This window comes from Cervus canadensis, chromosome 25 (assembly GCF_019320065.1).
Source record: "Cervus canadensis isolate Bull #8, Minnesota chromosome 25, ASM1932006v1, whole genome shotgun sequence".
Taxonomy (NCBI): Eukaryota; Metazoa; Chordata; class Mammalia; order Artiodactyla; family Cervidae; genus Cervus; species Cervus canadensis.
In genome coordinates, this window is record NC_057410.1 from 44,043,264 (window position 1) to 44,063,497 (window position 20,234).

The 20,234-nt window shown below is 38.6% G+C and overlaps 1 protein-coding gene across 3 annotated transcripts in view; it reads left to right on the forward strand.

Annotated features, from left to right (window-relative positions):
• LIN7A (lin-7 homolog A, crumbs cell polarity complex component) overlaps window positions 1-20,234 on the forward strand; it is a 157,311-nt gene that overhangs the window by 19,279 nt on the left and 117,798 nt on the right. Inside the window, exon 1 of one of the 3 annotated variants that reach the window (XM_043446642.1) lies at window positions 2,668-2,842. The exons of the other annotated variants lie outside the window; for them this stretch is intronic. The gene's annotated coding sequence lies outside the window, so the exon portion shown is untranslated. Of the gene's footprint in view, window positions 1-2,667; window positions 2,843-20,234 lie in introns of those variants that run through there. 3 annotated transcript variants of the gene reach the window in all.

Consider the following 20,234-nt stretch of genomic DNA (forward strand, 5'->3'; position numbering starts at 1 on the left):
ACAATTAAAAACCTCTCAAAAAAAAAAATAAATAAAAAAAAAAATAAAAAACTCTCTATAGTTTGGATTGCAAGTGAGAAAGCATAATCTCCAGGGGCCAGGAATGAAAGGGGAAGTGAAGGCTGGAATGGCAGTGATATTGAGCTGACATCTTGGTAGATGAGGACAGAGGGAGATGAAGTGGATGCCAAGTGGTCACAGACTCAGAAATAAGCCCTATGGCCGGGGACAAAGCAGGTACTGGAGGGAATATGTTAAATTTTCATTATACCCGTACCCTAAACTGTATTACTTAGCTGGGAGCCTGACTATATACCACTGAGTTAGTTCAAAACACTTTCTCTCAAGGAACTTAGATAAAATGAATCTGAGCCTAGGACAGACTAGAGGAAGTAAAATGAAAGCACTCTTTAGAAACATCCAGTCACACTGGTTTCTCATAGAAGAAATAATCCCTGCCAAATGGGAGCTCACAAATAAACATTAGAACAAATGAGGAGGAGAACATAGGAGTGAGTCAGGGCAGACAAGTCAGGGGGTGAGTGAGAACTGTGTTTTGTGCAGAAAGAACAGAAATGCAGAGAGAAGAATGAGAAATATAGAAGAAATCAGAAAGAGACCATAAGCATATTTATAATGATTTAAAAGTGCACTCTAAAAAATAGAACGTATAAGGAAAAAACATGACACTGAAAAATAATAAGTATGCTAAGAGAGAAGACTTTTTAAAAATAAAATGACATTAAATTATATTAAAATTTTGAAAAACTTGAAAACTTCTATTTATAACACCATTTAAAAAATTTCCATATAGGAACATTAGCACTGTTTTGCTTTATCTGATACTGTGGGCTTAAATTAGAAATGACTGTGGAACCTGAATGGGAGCTATTGTCGGTTAAGTATCAAAACAGCCAGGAACTGGGGGTAAGGTTTATGTTTAGTTTTGATTTTCTGAAATGCGAAAGTGATCATGTCACTCTGCATTAAACTCTTTGGTGGCTGATCGTTTTCCAACATTTTAAATATACTTTAATGTGTTCTTAATTTTATGAACTGACCATATGCCAAAAATAATTTATGTATGGCCTTTCCTTTTTACTATGTATGTCCCAGATGCCGAGAACACAGCCTGGCACATTGTAGGTGTTTACTGAATGTTTGTTGAATAACCAAACTCAGAGTCTTAGCACTGTTCTCTTTGGGGGAGAAACTTTCCCTTCTTCTTCCTCCCTTTTCTTAGCAAATTCCTACTTGTCTTTTTAGCATTTGGGTTTCAGATTCCTCAAAGGATCTTTTCTTAATCACTGAGACTAGTTTAGTTGCCTCCGTTTTATGCTTCCTTAGCAGTTTATAATGCCCTTTTGTGTGTGTGTGTGTTCAGTCACTGTGTTGTGTCTGACTCTTTGTGACCCCGTGGACTGTAGCCTGCCAGGCTCCTCTGTCCATGGGATTTTCCAGGCAAGAGTACTGGAGTGGGTTGCCACTTCCTACTCCAGGGGATCTTCCCGACCCAGGAACTGAACCCACGTCTATTGCATCTCCTGCATTGGCAGGAAGATTCTTTACCATTCGAGGTATCTGGGAAGCCTGCCCTTTTGTAAATTCACTCAGATACTCACTTCAACATTTCTTGAGTGCCTACTAAGTCTTAACACCTGTTCTAGGTCCTGGGGATACAGCAGTGAACACAGACACAATTTCAACTCTTGTGAAGCATATATTCTAGTGAGGTGAGGGTGGAGGGCGGACAAGACAAACAAGTGAGTACATAGAACTTTCTATAACTTTAAGTCATCTGAAGACACACAGGGCAAGGAAGTAGGGGTGGATCCGGGGAAGTCTTCCTGCATTAGGTGTTAGTGAATAAGGAGTTTCCCCTGAAGATAATTGGAGAAAAGCAGCCCAGGAGAAAAGGCCTGCTTGAATGGTAAAGGCCCAAGGGTAAAGGCCTGAATGAGTAATATTCGGAAAGTATTTTAGGAAAAGCACTGAGGCCTGGTATGCCTGGGGCAGAGTCAACAACGGGAAGGGTAGAAGGCGATGAAGACAAAGAGACTTTTGGGTCTCCAGTTTTTTTGGGGGGTGGGGGGCGGTGGATCAGGGGGCCTGCCTGGTGGCTCAGATGGTAAAGAATCTGCCTGTAATGCAAGAGACCGGAGTTCCATCCTGGGGTGGGAAAGATCCCCTGGAGGAGGAAATGGCAACCCACTCCAGTATTCTTGCCTGGAGAATCCCATGGACAGAGGAGCTGGCGGGTCACAGCCCATGGGGTCGCAAAGGTCGGACACGACTGAGCAGGAATCGCACTCGGACAAGGGACAAGCGGTGTCGTTTTAGTTGTCGCAGCTCCGTGTGAGATGGGCAGGGCTGAGGGGGAAGGCGCCGGGTGTGGGTTCTGCGGGGGGGAGTCCTCGGAAAGCCGGGTCCTAAAGGTGCAACCTCAGGAGCAGCCGTGAGGCGGCGCCAGGCCGCTCCCGGAAGCGCGACCCGAGGCTGGGAGCCGGGGTCCTCGGCGGCGCTGGCGGGCCCAGCCTCCCGGCGGGTGGGCCCGCGAACAGAATAGAGGGGCCTGGCTTCGGGCTGCGGTCCGGGGCCTGGCCTGGTGGCGCCCATCTGTTTGAGGGACAGTTTGGTTGTCCCAGCCCAGCGCAGCCGCCGCGGCAGAAGGTCTACACGCAGCAGTTTTCAGAGCTGCCAGCGTGGCCGGGGCAGGGTCCCGGGCCGCCCGGTCGGCACGCAGGTGCTGTCGTGCCTTGCGGGGTGACTGCGGCCGCTGAGGGCCGTCTGGCCGCCTCTGGGGAGACTGTGGGGCGGACGAGGTCCGGAGCGAGCTCTGCAGGTAGGCCCCGGGCCCTCCGCCCAGAGGAGCCTGAGGTAGGCCCCGGGCCCTCCGCCCAGAGGAGCCTGAGGTAGGCCACAGGGCCTCCGCCCAGAGGAGCCTGATGCCCGCTGTTTTGAGGACTTTGACTTTTATTCCTAAGATGATAAAACTACAGTGGTAGGGTTTTTACTTTGAACGGGCTCTCGCAGCTGTGTTGACAGTAGGGGTAAAAGGTAGACGGGGAGATAAGAAAGTAATTAAAAGAATCCGTCCATATCAGAGATGATGGTGGTTCGGCTCAGGGTAGTCACAGGAAAGGTAGTGCTAAGTGGTCAAATTCTGGACTTGCTAGGAAGACTTAGCCAGCAGGATTTGATGAAGGCTTGATTGAGTATAAGGTGTAGAAGAAACAAAGTGGTTAATAGAGAATCAGGTGTTTGGTTTGAGAATCAGACAATCTGCCATTTCACCTGATATCGAAAAGGCTCTAGAAGAACATAGGAGGGAAGGGGTATGTCCAGGAGAAATACCGAGTTTGGACTTGTAGAGATATCTATTAGACACACTCCAGTGGAGAGTTTGAATTGGCAACTGTATATAAAACTCTGGAGCTCAAGAGAAGACGCCAGGATGGAGATACAAATATGGGAATTATCAACATATAGATGGTATTTGAAGGTATCTGGGGTCTGTCTAGTCAAGGCTATGGTTTTTTCAGTAGTCAGGTATGGATGTGACAGTTGGACTATAAAGAAAGCTGAGTGCTGAAGAATTGATGCTTTGAACTGTGGGTTGGAGAAGACTTGAGAGTCCCTTGGACTGCAAGGAGATCCAGCCAGTCCATCCTAAGGGAGATCAGTCCTGGGTGTTCATTGGAAGGACTGATGTTGAAGCTGAAACTCCAATACCTTGGCCACCTGATGTGAAGAACTGACTCATTGGAAAAGACCCTGACGCTGGGAAAGATTGAAGGCGGGAGGAGAAGGGGACGACAGAGGATGAGATGGTTGGATGGCATTACCGACTCAATGGACATGGATTTGGGTGGACTCTGGGAGTTGGTGATGGACAGGGAGGCCTGGCGTGCTGCAGTCCATGGGGTCGCAAAGAGTCGGACATGACTGAGCGACTGAACTGAAAGCCATATGGAGGATGAAAAAATGCAATGTTTGGTGACTCTGCTCTGGGTAATTATAACACTTAAAGGTTGAGAAGATGTGGAAGCACCAGCCAGGGAGGAAAACTAGAGCGGTGATCAGAGGCCAAGTAAATGAAACCTATTAAGAAGATGGAAAGATTTATCGATGTGAAATGGTATTAATAACAGGTGAAGTAAGATCTTTTCTGGGAATTGACCACTGTGGTTATCAGTGTGAAGGTCACTGATGGTCCTGACACTGGTTTGAAATAGTGGTTGAAATACTGGTAAAAGCTTCATTGGTATAGGCTCAAGAGAGAATAAGAAGAGAGATGTTAGTGACAGTATGGACAACTTTTTTGGATAACTTTTGCTTTCAGAGAAATAGTATAGTACTAGCTAGAGGGAGATAAAATACTCAGCACACCTGCAACTCCTGTGTCTGTAAGAATGGTAAGAACTACACTGATAACAACTATATCCATCTTATTGACTGCGTTTTGCCTGGTACCATTGCCTGACCAAAAGCAAATGTACAACTAATTATTTCTTGAACAATAAGTACCATTTCAGTTAAAATTGTAATAAAAAATTTTAAGGTTTAGACGTATTTTCAAGAGATGTTACTTTTTTAAAATTGGATAAGAATAGGTATTGTGACACTGGTTAAGAAATGAAGTGATCACAGATAATGTGATCATTACATCTACATACCAATTTCCTATCTGGCTCAATTATGCTAAGTACCACATGCCACCTTTATTTCAGGAAAACAGTGCAATAATGACAAATCAATTTGCTAAAAATATTCAGTGCAGGTAACTTTATCTAGAGTATAGTTTTTCAAATCATGGAGATAAGGGAAATACGTTTTTAAGTCTTTAAGGAGATGTTCGTAGTATCAGAGTTGTGTGTGAAAGGTGGATTCATTGCTAAATGATGGTACACATTTATTTTATGAAACATGTTTATTTGCTTTGAAGATGAGCAGTTGAAGTACAGTAGGTCCTAGGCTTGACATATGGTGACTACAGAGATGAGTGAAGTCATGAAGTTCAATTCAGTTCAGTCGCTTAGTCGTGTCTGACTCTTTGCAACCCCATGAACCGCAGCACGCTAGGGCTGTCCTGTCCAACTCCCAGAGCTTACCCAAACTCATGTCCATTGAGTCAGTGATGCCATCTAACCATCTCATCCTCTGTCATCCCCTTCTCCTCCTTCCTTCAATCTTTCCCAACATCAGGGTCTTTTCAAATGAGTCAGCTCTTCGCATCAGGTGGCCAAAATATTGGAGTTTCAGTTTCAGCATCAGTCCTTCCAGTGAACACACAGGAATGATTTCCTTTAGGAGACACTGGTTGGATCTCCTTGCAGTCCAAGGGACTCTCAAGAGTCTTCTCCAACACCACAGTTAAAAGCATCAATTCTTCAGCGCTCAGCTTTCTTTATAGTCCAACTGTCACATCCATACATGACTACTGGAAAAACCATAGCCTTGACTAGATGGACCTTTGTTGACAAAGTAATGTCTCTGCTTTGTAATATGCTGTCTAGGTTGGTCATAACTTTCCTTCCAAGGAGTAAGTGCCTTTTAATTTCATGGCTGCAGTCACCATCTGCAGTGATTTTGGAGCCCCAAAAAATAAACTCAGCCACTGTTTCCACTGTTTCCCCATCTATTTGCCATGAAGTGGGGGGACCGGATGCCATGATCTTAGTTTTCTGAATGTTGAGCTTTAAGCCAACCTTTTCACTCTCCTCTTTCACTTTCATCAAGAGACTCTTTAGTTCTTCTTCACTTTCTGCCATAAGGGTGGTGTTATCTGCATATCTGAGGTGATTGATATTTGTCCTGGCAGTCTTGATTCCAGCTTCTGCTTCCTCCAGCCCAGCATTTCTCATGATGTACTCTGCATATAAGTTAAATAAGCAGGGTGACAGTATACAGCCTTGATGTACTCTTTTCCCTATTTGGAACCAGTCTGTTGTTCCATGTCCAGTTCTAACTGTTGCTTCCTGACCTGCATACAGATTTCTCAAGAGGCAGGTCAAGTGGTCTGGTATTCCCATCTCTTTAAGAATTTTCCACAGTTTATTGTGATCACACAGTCAAAGCCTTTGGCATAGTCAGTAAAGCAGAAATAGATGTTTTTCTGGAACTCCCTTGCTTTTTTGATGATCCAGCAGATGTTGGCAATTTGATCTTCAGTTCCTCTGCCTTTTCTAAATCCAGCTTGAACATCTGGAAGTTCACGGTTCATGTATCGCTGAAGCCTGGCTTAGAGAATTTTGAGCATTACTTTACTAGCGTGTGAGATGAGTGCAATTGTGCAGTAGTTTGAGCGTTCTTTGGCATTGCCTTTCTTTGGGATTGGAATGAAAATTGCCCTTTTCCAGTCCTGTGGCCACTGCTGAATTTCCCAAATTTGCTGGCATATTGAGTGTAGCACTTTCACAGCATCATCTTGTAGGATTTGAAATAGCTCAACTGGAATTCCGTCACCTCCACTAGCATTGTTCCTAGTGGTACTTCCTAAGGCCCACTTGACTTCACATTCCAGGATGTCTGGCTCTAGGTGAGTGATCACACCATCATGATTATCTGGGTCGTGAAGATCTTTTTTGTATAATTCTTCTGTATATTCTTGCCACCTCTTCTTAATATCTTCTGCTTCTGTTAGGTCCATACCATTTCATGAAAGATAAGATTAAACATGTAGGTTGCAGTGAGAGGTGCTTAGCTTTGTTCGATGGGTAATCTAGAGCAGGGAAAATTAAAGAATATTTTTTTAAACTTTTGAGCAGGGAAGTGAAATCATCTGAGCTGTGTATTTATTGGTTAGTTTGAAAATTGGCTGCAGGATTTAATATATGGGGAAGATGAATGCTTTACAAACATAACTCTGGAAGATTTTATTGGATGCTCTTCGAAAAACGTTCCATGGTAAAATGAATTAGGAAATATTGGGTTTCCGAAACGTCAGGCTAAACAAACTGAAAGATGTTTCTCTAATGTGTAGCCTTTAAGATACTTTGTGAATCTACAAGTTGTATGGAATATGCAGATCATGAAACTCTTTATTCCAGGAACCCTGTTATTCTTTGGAACAGTTTGATAATTTTGGACTATCATCGTATTACCGTTGTAATCTGAATGACCTAACATGAATTTGACAAGGAGTTTTGAGAATGGAAAGGAAGGAAGAGGTAATGATAGGCATGATAGGTGGTGAAAATGGGAGAGGAAAAAGTCAAAGGGAAAATGTGGGTCCACAGCTTTGATGAGCTTAGCTTAGCACCTCGTGAACTTTAAGATGCTGGAAGACAACCAATGAGTAAATTAGGGTTCCTCTCCCCTGAGAATACTTTTATTGTCTGCAACCATAGTTTCACGATTGTAATGAAAAAATGTAGCAACACATTATACTGCACACTTGAAACCGATATAATATTGTAAATCAACAATTAAATTAGAGCTTTAACCTGGAAGGCTTGATTCAAGGCTGGAAATAAGTTTTAGGAGCACAGATACCATGTAGCATATGGTGCACGAGGATAATCTTGAAACGATTAAAGCATAAATTAGGGATACTGAAGAAGTATAGCTGCAGGCTTTTTATTTTTCAGAAAAAAAATGTGGGGTACAGCAAAAGACTAGTTTTAGAAAAAACACAGCAGCAAGTACTTGAAAGTAAGCATCATTTTCAGTATTTGGACTGAGATATAAAAAGATAACCTGTGTGAAATCTGTTTTTATGCTTAGCATATTAATTCCCCATGTCAGTAAAGTGTGATGCTTCTTTCAGAAATCCTGAAGGATGTCAGTTAAAATCCTCTGCATACTTGGGTAGTCGGTATATTGTGATAAGCTGGAAATTCCTCACTTTTTCAGCTTTGTCATCTGTCCACTGTGTCCGTATGAGGAGGACCATCCTAGGTTTATGACTCCTGTCCTTGACGTTCTCGCACGTCTGCCTTCTGGGCCTCCTTGTGAACCTCCGCTCTCAAAGAGGCGCTTGTTCTCTAGAACTGTGCTGTCGGTACTTACAGGTGTATCACGGAAAGTCTAGGAAGTTATAGAATGGTTGTGAAAGGCTGAAAAAGTATCAGAAATAAAACCTTTAAAAACTCAGAAAATCGAGATGAAATAAAATACAACACAGTATGTCCTTTGTTGTATTAATATCCTTTGCATAATTGCATCTACTTGCATTTCTGTTCAGAAGGAGGGGCACGTCACAAAACATGTAGATGCATTTTCAAGGTCAGAATGTGCAGTTTGGAAGAAAAATATGGAGCAGACGGTAAGCTCATAGGAAAATTAAGTCAGCCAGCTCTCCCCAGATGGTCATCTTTATACTGTATTTTTTGTAGTTTGCGAATTAGGCACCTGTGTTTTCTTCAACTCACTCTGTGCCATGTGAATTCTTACATTTGACATTTTATTTACAAATAAAAACAATAAGTTCTGATTTTTTTTCCACCAGAACCCCCATATTTTTTTTTTCTTGAAATGAAATAACACTTATTCATATTTTGGAATTCCTAAAATGCTTATTTGAATTTTACAGTTTATTGCCTGGTATGATAGTGGTTCAACTCACATAAAGGATTTCTTTTTGCATTTCTCAGGACACTGGCTTGAGTAACTTTTAAGGACTGTTCAGTTGTGTGTGTGTGTGTATATGTAATATATATATTTTTTCCTGTAGAATGTATTTTTAAAGGAAATTATGGTTCGTGATAAAAATAGCTGTATTGATTTCATGTCTAATTTAGTCTAAATGTTCCTTGATTGTGACAGTTTGTTGTTAAGTACATCATTTAACCCCATATGTAAGAAGAACATAATGCCTTTAAATACACAGTGATTTTCAGGTAAACAATATGTTTTTCTTAGCCACTGCTTTCAGACTTCTGTGGCATTTGAACTGGCATTCTGTTATTGAAATGTCAGATAAAAATAGTAACGCTACCTCTATCCAAGCTTAATAAAGCAACACAATTTCCTCTTTCTTTTGCTTCATTTATATACATTGAGATGCATGTAGGAGAAGAAGGATTCCTAAGAGAGACATGTTAATCTTTTTCCTTTCCTGTTAAAGATATCTTTGATAAACGTAACGAAAGTAAAGTTGTTTAAAGCATTATTAGAATGTTATGATGTTCTTGCACCTGAGTTAAGATATTCAGTGTATGTATAATTAAAGATAAGATAAAACTACTCAGTAAATTATGGCAGGTGTGGCTTATGTTAATGACACTTGAAAAATAATACCTTTCAAATTAAACTTTTTAATGTAAGAGTAGCTTGTTTTGCATTAAAACATGTGAATTCATACTCTGATTTAAGTATTGGGATATTATCTTATTCAAAAGATAAAACAAAGCTAACCTTATTTTATTTTCTCTGAAATGGAACAAAACCCACCTATTTCCTATAAATTCAAGACCTTGTTGAGCAAGTCATTTCAAGTTTATTGCATTTGCCTGTTTGTTTTGAGGTCAATTAGATCCTAATGACTCATGAATTAGAAAAGGTACAAGTATAATTTTAAGGGCATCTAATGGTCTATGGGATTAAATTTTCATCTGACAAGAAAATATTGTTATTTTAATCTAATCTGAAGTTGCAGCATCTGTTTTTATCCAATTAAATGTTTTATTTGTGAATTTTAAATTTAACTCCTCATGCTTAGAGTCTGCATCCCAACCTCCAAATTCCATCTCCTAGAACTTCCTTAGAATTACATTTGAAAAATGTTTCTGATACATTTTCATGCATACAGCAGTTAAATTATGGTTACAGAGTCAGTGGGACAGTCTTTTTGGGCAGTGTGTTGAATAGCATCATATAAGTCACCCCTACTCCAAAATATTTCCTCCATCTCTGGACGTGTGTTTTCTTCTGGCTCATTTGTTTATTCAGTAAATATTTAATGAGCACCTGCCTCGTTAACGGCCTTCCACTGGGCGTGGACAGCAAAGAACAGAAACAATCACGGTTCTTGTTTTCCTGAAGCTTACAATCTACAGGAGAGAAGAAGTAGTCAAATAATCCTGGAGATAAACATAAAATTATAATAATCAGTACTAGGAAACAGAGATGGACTATGGAGTAGTCCATAGCACAGAGTAGGCATTTAATAGTAGGTACTTAATATTTGTTGGCTGGATTAATGAAAAATAATTGAATGAAAGGGATAACATGGAGAATTATCCTAGAGAAAGCTTCCCTGAGGAAGTTATATTTGACCTGAGATCTGAAGCATGAATAATCACTCAGTTGGTAAATAGTATAGGAAAGAGAGTTTCAAACAAAGAGAAAAACAAGGTTTTGTGGCAAGATGGACCATGGCAAATAAAAGAGAGTAAGCCTATAATAAGAGTTCAAAATAGAACATGGTGCCAGAGACACTGGAGTGATTAGTCTTCATTCACAGACAGAATGATTGTCTGTGGCCAAAATCCTACATGTGTGTATGCTAAGTCACTCCAGTGGTGTCTGACTCTTTGTGACTCCATGGTCTATACAGCCTGCCAGGCTCTTCTGTCCATGGGATTCTCCAGGCAAGAAGACTGGAGTGGGTTGCCTTGTCCTCTTCCAGGGATCTTCCTGACCCAGGGATTGATCAAACCCATGTCTCATGTCTCCTGCATTGGCAGGCAGGTTCTTTACCACTAGCGCCACCAAGGAAGCCCCCTGAAATGAATAGATGACTTTGGTAGGTGAGAAGATGTAAGGTTACTAGGAAAATATCAATTGTATTTCTATATAACAGCAGTGAGCAATTGAAAACTAAAATTCAAAAAACAATAATATTTATGATAGCATCAAAATCATGAAATACTTAGAGTCAAATTTAACACAGTTTGTGTAAGAACTGGATTCTAAAATGTACAAAATGATGCTCAGAGAACATAAAGATTTAAATAGAATGGTATACGATGCTCATGTGTTTAGGGATTCAGCACTGTAAAGATGTCGTTTTTCCCCAAATTGTTACACAGTTGTAACACAATCCCAGATAAAATGTTAGTGATTTTTTAAAAATTGATAATTTAATTGTAAGATCTGTATGAAAATACAGATAGGATAGAATAGCAAAATTGAAAACCAAGAACAAAGTTGGAAGGTTTATGTTGCTACTTCATATCATAACTTGCTATAAAGGTATGTAACCAAGATGATGTTGGTGTAAGTATTGATATGCCAAGCAGTGAAATATAGGATAGAGGTCAGAAATAGGCCCACAAGTATATGGCCAATACTCAATAGTTGTACTAGGGAAACTCAATGGAGAAAGGCTAGTCCTTTTAATAAGTGGTACTATAAGAATTTGATACTCTATGCAAAAAATCAAACCTGACACTTCCTATCTTATTCAAAACTCATGCTCAAAACTCAACTCAAAAATGCACCATAATTCTAAATGTAAGAGCTAAAATTACTATACTCATTTAAAGTAAAATATAGAGGAAAATATTTGAGAGCTTGGGTCAATCCAAGATTTCCTAGACTGAATGTAAAATGCATGAACTATAGTAGAAAATGATAATAAGTTTTAATTTGTTGGTATTGTCAAGAAGGGTATTGTTAAAGAAATTTTCAATTAAAAGGTATTGTTAAGAGAATTAAAAAACAACTCAAGAACCAGGAGAAAATATTCACACAATATATCTGTTAAAGGATTTGTATCCAGAATAGCTCAGATGGTAAAGAATCTGCCTTCAGTGCAGAAGACCCGGGTTCAATCCCTGGGTCGGGAAGATGCCCTGGAGAAACGAATTGCAACCCACTCCAGTATTCTTCTTACCTGGGAAATCCCATGGACTGAGAAGTCTGGCGGGCTATAGTCTGTGGGGTTGCAAAGAGTCAGACACGACTGAGTGACTAACACTTCACTTTCACGCTAAATATATAAAGAACTATTAAAACTCAACAATTTAAATAAATGACCTAGTTAAAAAAATAAACACAAAATTTAGATAGACACCCCAGAAAAGAAGATGTACAGACGGCAGGTAAACATATGAAAGGATGTAGCAGATATGAGAATATTGATTTAGACAATGTTGCAGTCATTCTCATGAATTGTACAGATTTGTGTATACCGTAAGCTATTTTTAGTTAGGACCAAGTGACAAAGGCAAATCTGAACAATTTCAATCAAATATTGAGTAGTGTAGTGGATAAAGATCAGGCCTGGGGTTCAGAGTATCTTAGTTCTAATTCCGACTTCATCATTGACATGTCAGACTACAGAGAAAATATCAAATGTGACTGAACCATCACATCCAGTGGCAAAGCATCCCTCTTCCTCCTTGTTGAAGTGGTCATTCCTCAGGTAGTTTCATACCTAGTCCTGGAAATAGACTTTTAGTATTAGAAACTGTATTCACTGATGAATGGGAATGCCTGTTTGATTGTGGAAGTATAATACCATTTAATCTAAATCCTAAAGCTAAATATTAAGTAGAAACAAAAAAAAATCACCCACTCTTTGAGATGGACAATTTTTATAAAGGCACCTATGTTAGAGAAAATATTACTCAGAAAATAGAGTTAATAGAATAAACAATACCTGCTTTAACAAATATCAGAATATCAAGAAAATAATAAGCTGATATGAAAAACAGTCATAAAGAGAAAATTTGAAAATAAGGAGATGGAAAATGCCATACCAGAGAGAAGTTAGAACAAAAATAGGCAGAATGATATTAATAGAATTCAAGCCAAAACTAATTATGACAAAGGATGATATTTAGTAGAGAAACATTAGTAAGAATCTATTAGAATCCTAAACCTAGCATCAGTTTAGCAGTATATGTGTATAAGTCAGAAACTGTTAGTGGAAAAAATCAGCAATTCAACACAACTTTCTCAGAGATTGACAGCTAATAAATAGACAATAAAAAGTTAGACTATTTGAAATCTCAGTAAAACATTGAACAAGCTCAAGCACACATTTTATGTATGTTTGTATCTGTATTATCTGTTATTTTCAAACATATGTGACATATTTACCATGTATTACTCCAAAAATTTGTTAAAATGTGAAATGAGAACTCACACAAGTAATTTTCTCTGATCAATATATGATGCAATCAAAAAATAAAGAGTAAAGTACAGTTCTCTTAAAAGCATTCCCTTGAAAAAAATCATTTTTCTGTAAAGTGTTCACTTTAATAGATCAAAATTAAATGGTGGGCTACAAAGAAATGATCTGTCAAAAGAAGCAAGATATTGGTATAATGGGATTCTGAGAAAAAAGTAGGGTCATTAAAACACAGATTCCCTGGTGTCTCAAACCCACCTGTGATGCAGGAGACCTGAATTCAGTCCCTGGGTCAGGAAGATCCTCAGGAGAATGGGAATTAAAACACACACACACACCCCCCCCCCCACACACAGATTAATAAGTCTAAGCAAATGACAAAGAAGGAAGCTGTATAGATAAAAGTAGATGTTACTAAATGGTGATGAAACAAAATATGTTTTATAAAATCAAATGCTGGGTCTTTGAAAAGACCAGAAAATGAATTAATATATTGCCATGTTTGATCAAGGAAAAGAGCAATGTTATAAATAAATAACTTTGAAATAAGAAGTAGAACATAGCTGTAGATATTGAAGAGTTTTGTTTTGTTTTTAAGTATCAAGCACTGTATACAACCTTAGAGCAAGAAAACAAAAAGAAAAAATTAAGATGAAATATATATACATTGTAGGGGGACTTCCCATGTGACTCAGGGGTAAAGACCCACCTGCCAAAGCAGGAGACACAGGTTTGATTGCTGGGTCAGAAAGATGCCCTGGAGAGAGAAATGGAACCCACTCCAGTATTCTTACCTGGAAAATACTACGGACAGAGGAACTTGGTGGGGTATATAGTACATGGGGTTGCAAAAGAGTCAGACACAACCTAGTTACCAAACAACAGCAATACCTTGTAGGACCATAGGAATTCTTCACATTGACCATGAAGTAATAGAAAATCATAACAGCCCAGTAACAGAAGAAATTGGGGAAAAAAAAAAAAAGGTAAAACTTAACTGTAAGAAAGGTCACAGGTCCTGATGAATTTACAAAAATATTTTTCAAATAACAAAAAAATACTTTTATTCCAAAGTATATGTTAACATTAATGGAAAATACTTGGTAACTCAGTAAGTAAAATACTAGATAGAATTCTATTTATTATATAAAGGATCTGAATATAAAGAAAATGATTATCATAAAACTCAAATTTTAAAGAAATGAAATTGCCATATACCCATAATTAAAAGTCGTTGTAAATAATGAATTTGGGGACTTAGAGAAAAATAAAAAAGCTACTTCAGTCTTAAGCTACAGTTATTCACTTAAATTATTTTGAATCATCTTTGAAAGTTTTAATTTTAGAAAAATGGATTAGTGATAGTCTTGATAACAGTTTATACATTTTTTAAACAAAGAAAAATATCTAAAGCATAGGACTAAAATTCATATTTACCTGTAAAATTCATATTTACCTGTAAACCACCCTGAGAAGTGAATTATTTTGTAATTAGGGGGAAAAGTAGCCATTTGCTTCTTGTCATCTTTAAATTTATTCAATAGATTGTGTAACTATACTCATGACCAAATAGCACTTTATTAGTTACTATTAGTTTGCTCTGCAAATATAATAAGTGACTCAATTATTTTTTCCTCCTCCTCTATTCCCAAGATTTGTTTTAGAAAAGAAACATCTATGAAAAGTCTGACAAAGCAGCCCCAGGGAGTCTAACCTAATGAGGAGGAACTCATTATTTCTTCATTTTTAGTTGGAATTTTAAGTCATCTTTTGTACAGCCTGATGATAATCACATTCTCAGTAACTATTCATTCACCATAGCAATTGCTGCAAACACCAAGCTTCACTTAGTCCTCTAATCACCTTTTAAAGACAAAGATAGCACCACACTAACCTCACCATACAGGCCTCAAAGTAACTAAAAAATCGAGTGACAGCATGATATAGTGGTGATACTGTAACAGAGGAAACATATTATTAAGTAGCTTGATAGCAGAATAATATATCAGAGTGTCAGTTTAGATAAAAACATTCATCTGTTCTCTAGTTTAGGAGATATTTGAGGACATGAAAAGTTAAATTTGTAAGATTTCTTTATAATGAGCTCTTTGAAAACACCCAGCTTGATTGGGTGTGTCTCCAGCAATTCCCTGATAAAACTTTTCCCTTACAACTTCCTGAGCACTATAAAAAAGGGAATTGGAATGTGCTAGTAATACTTACCAGGAAAAATTCAGTTTTGCCATTTACACAGAAGGACTCGGGCTCCAGAACCCAATGTTGGAGACATGAGAGACACAGGTTCCATCCCTGGGTCAGGAAGATCCCCTGGAGAAGGGCATGGTAACCCACTCCAGTATTCTTGCCTGGAGAATCCCATGGACGGAGGAGCCTGGCGGGCTATGGTCCATTGGGTCACAGAGAGTTGGACATGACTGAAGGGAGTTAGTACTCCTGTCTCCTTCATTGCCAATTACTTCAGGTGGAATCACTACCAATGTAAAAGCTTGGTAATTTTTGATGTACTAAGCTGGAGATACAATAAAACTCATAGAGCCTAAGGATCCATATCTCTTTTGTGTCTAGTATTTTAAGATTTGCTATTCAGTCTCTGAGTCCTGTCCAACTCTTTGCAGCCCCATGGACTGTAGCACATCAGGCTTCCCTATCCTTCACTATTTCCTGGAGTTTGCTCAAACTCATGTCCATTGAGTTGGTGATGCCATCCAACCATCTCATCCTCTGTTGCCCCCTTCTCCTCCTGCCCTTAATCTTTCTCAGCAGCAGGGTCTTTTCCAATAAGCTGGCTGTTTGTATCAGGTGGCCAGAGGATTAGAACTTCGGCATCAGTCCTTCCAGTGAATACTCAAAACTGATTTCCTTTGGGATTGACTGGTTTAATTTCCTTGCTGTCTAAGGGACTCTCAAGAGCTTTCTCCAGCACCACAGTTTGAAAGCATCAGTTCTTTGGTGCTCAGCCTTCTTTATCAACTCTCACACCTGTACATGACCACTGGAAAAATCATAGCTTTGACCATACAGACCTTTGTTGGCAAAGTAATGTGTCTCCTTTTTAATATGCTGTCTAGTTCTTCCAAGGAGCAAGCATCTTTTAATTTCATGGCTGCAGTCACCATCTACAGTAACTTTGGAGCCCAAAAAAACAAAGTCTGTCACTGTTTCTGTTGTTTCCCCGTCTATTTGCCATGAAGTAATGTGACTGGATGCCATGATCTTAGCTTTTTGAATGTTGAGTTTTAAGCCAGCTTTTTCACTCTCCTCTTTCACCTTCATCCAGAGGCTCTATAGTTCCTCTTCATTTTCTGCCATTCAGTTCAGTTCAGTTCAGTTGCTCAGTTGTGTCCGACTCTTTGCAACCCCATGAATCGCAGCACGCCAGGCCTCCTTGTCTATCGCCATCTCCTGGAGTTTACTCAAACTCATGCCCATCAAGTTGGTGATGCCATCCAGCCATCTCATCCTCTGTTGTCCCCTTCTCCTCCTGCCCCCCATCCCTCCCAGCATCAGGGTCTTTTTCAATGAGTCAAGTCTTCGCATGAGGTGGCCAAAGTACTGGAGTTTCAGCTTCAGCATCAGTCCCTCCAATGAACACCCAGGACTGATCTCCTTTAGGATGGACTGGTTGGATCTCCTTGCAGTCCAAGGGACTCTCAAGAGTTCTCCAACACCACAGTAGGATGGTGTTACCTACATATCTGAGATTATTGATATTTCTTCTGGCAGTCTTGATTCCAGCTTGTGATTCATACAGCCCAGCATTTCTCATGATGTACCTTGCATGTAAGTTAATTAAGCAGCGTGACATTATACAGTATTTTAAGATGTTGGGCAATAATGATTTAACTTTTTGTTGAGAAACATTAGGTAAAGAGTTATGAAAGGAAAAGTAAAATACAGAGTTCAATGTAAAGCTTTGTGAAAAGTGTTTTTGTTCTTTCATCCAATTGCATCTAAAGGCGGTTGAGGTCTTAGATGAAATATAAATAGGGGATAGTGCATGGACAGGCTGGTTAGCTGTGATGCACTATTGAAGTATCATCTTGCTAATCCGTATGTGCTAGTTGTATTCCTGAAACTATACTCCCAGTACTTAATTGGCTAATGAAGTAACACCCATTATATTCATTTTCCAAGAAATTTCAGAAACAATTTGTCTGTGTACACAATGTAGTTTTGAGAAAGTATTTTAAAATACCTCCCAGAGAGTTAAAAATAAGGCTTCTCTAAAAATTTTCACAAGTTCTAAAATAAACTCTGATCTACTTTCCAAGTCATCCCCATGGTTCTTACTCCTCCCATTTGTAGACGGTTAAATTTGATCTTTATAAAAAGATGGAGTCTATTCCCTTAAATCCTAATTTTCTCTGAATTCACATTTTGTAAAAAAAAATCTAAATCTTGTCAAATCAGGCTTAATATAGTATCATTGTTAACTAGTGAGGACAAATACTTACATAATATTAAAAGTGTATAATATATACTACTTATCTCACAACAGCATCTAATTCCTCACAATCAGTCTTATTCAGCAACCAGTTTTTAAGTGCCTACAATTATCATGATTCTGTAGTGGATACAACAGAGCATACAGAAATTAGTAGGACACTGGTGTTCTAGTATTTAGTGTGAAAAAAAGTTGTAGATTGTCCCACTTCTTTTAGACATGCAAGAATAGATTACATTTTGGCCATACGAGGTCTAAGTCCTGGTATATTTCCCTAATACAGTCAAATCAGGTGTTCATTTGTGTAGCTGCCAAGAAGGCTGGAAACAAGAAAAAATGAGATGAGCTAATTGCACCATCATTAGAAGTAAGGTTATAATTGGCTTTCATTATGTAAAGACATGGAGGCAAGATTAAAAAGAAAAGTGAGGTGAAAATATAGAAAAAAAGGGAAGGACATCACATAGAGTAGAGATAAAGCTCAAACAGAAAAGGAAGTTGAAACTTTTGATTTCCTGAGGTTTCAGGTAATGGTAGGCAAATTAAGCTTCAATTTTAGCTGCCTGGGAAAATCAGATAAATTTTTTTAAAAAGGAAGAAAAGAAAAAGAAGAAAAGGTTGACTATAGTTCCTGGAAAAACTGGCAACATGTTACTCATTCAGACCATGTAACAGGGATTGTTTGACAAAGAAGGCTGTATTAAGCTTTGTATACCTAAAGATTTGTTTATTGAGTAAGTAGTCACTTTCAAATGAAACAGGTACCTACTACTTCAGAGAATCGCTTAGTAACCACAGCTTTTCATTTTGTTACATAAAGTGTTCCTCTGACTGCAGTAGGTTTGGCAAACACTTTGAGCAGAGTCTGGACCAGGGTTTTTCACTCTATAAATTCAGAATTTTAAGATTTTAGTATTGTCAGACTTCTTTGTGGTGACACTTCAATGTCATCCCAAATCCTGGGAAGAGAATTCATTCAGCTTTTGATAATAAATATAAAGTGGGATTATTTTTTAACAGCATACTAAGTAAGGGTTTTAATTTGAGCACATTTAAATTGAGCTAGTTCATCCTGAGGTTTACCAAATTGTCTGCATTTAAAGAACATGGCAAGTTGTGAGTGGATCCAAACAGAGATGAGTGTCATGTGAGAAGGACACACTGGCTGTCATGTCTCATTATAACTTGTAAATTGGCAGAGTTGCTTTCCATATCAGAGCAATGCAAGTGCAAAGCTTTATTGTCCACATATGTTAATTCATTCACAACATGCTTTGTTGTGCAGCATTCGATTTTTAAACTGGACGTTCTTTGGTCCAATTTTTGGATACATCATAAAGCTAGTAGTCAGTATTTCATGTACACGATTTAAAATGTAGACTTAATAATGACTTCTATAATACTGTACATGAAATACTAATGTATGGCTAAATTTAGTGGTTCAAAGTCATCCTATTTAAACTCTGTTGGTCATATGTCATTAAAAAGAGGACATCTACTCACCTTTTCAGAGGAAATTTGAGTAGCATAGTTTCATTCCTGTAATTTAACATTTCCTCTTCAAACATTTCCACTAACTAGAACAGGAAGTGAGGACTCATAGAAAGAAAGGGTTAGAAGTATAGATCTCATATATAGCTCGTGTGCCAGGCACTCTCTATGAAAATCTCATCATAATTATATTCTCTTTCAGACTTCATAATAGCTATAAGATCAGTATTACCACATTTTATAGTTCTCAGGTCTCTGACTTTTGGGTTTATATCCATATTCTCCAACCACTTGGTGCAGTGATAAAACATTTTATATAATCCCTAATTGACCCTGAATGGAGGGGTCATATATGGACAGAAAGAGGCTAAGCAGGAGAGAAAATGTCACCCTGTTATTAACGTCTCCTTAAAATAATTTTGTCTTCAGGGTTCTGATGCTATTCTTCTACCGTGTTACTCTCGTTACTTGTGAAGTTTGCGATACCATTTGCTTATGGGTAAAGCAGCAGACACAATTACTGATGAAGCAGGCTAACATGTATGACTGTATTCACTAATAAATGCTTTTCTGCTCAAGAGACATTTTTTTGAGACCTCATCACACAGATGTGCATCCCTTTGGGGTACTGATTATTCTCCCTACCTGTGCTGTCCATGTCTTGCTGTGCCCGCAGCCACCATTTAATCTAAGCCTTCACCATTTCTTGCCAACGCCACAGTTATAGTCTTCTTTCTAACTGGTTTTCTTTGTATACCATTGATCTGCTATGACTAATTTCAAACAATGATCATAATGATATTTATGAAACGTGAATCAAATTATATCAGTCTTCTGCCAAAAATTCTTCAATGACCTTTTTTTGGTAATTACACGAAAATAAAATCTTCTTATAAGATCGTTGCATAAAGTCTAAACCTCTGTTTCCTATACAATGGTATGTTGGAATTGGTACTTTCTGCTTTGTGAGAGCTGATTGTTAAGTAGTCAAGAATTCTTCAAGCCAATGATAACATGTCAGTAGTTTGAAATTGGTCATGGTAGGAGTATTTGCACTACAGAGATCAGTCGTTGTTGGAGAGTCCCTCAGTCGTGTCTGAGACTCTTTGTGACCCCGTGGACTGCAGCATGCCAGTCTTCCCTGTCCTTCACCATCCCCCAGAGCTTGCTCAAATTCATGTCCATTGAATCGGTGATGCCATCCAACCATCTCATCCTCTGTCATTCCCTTCTCCTCCTGCCTTCAATCTTTCCCAG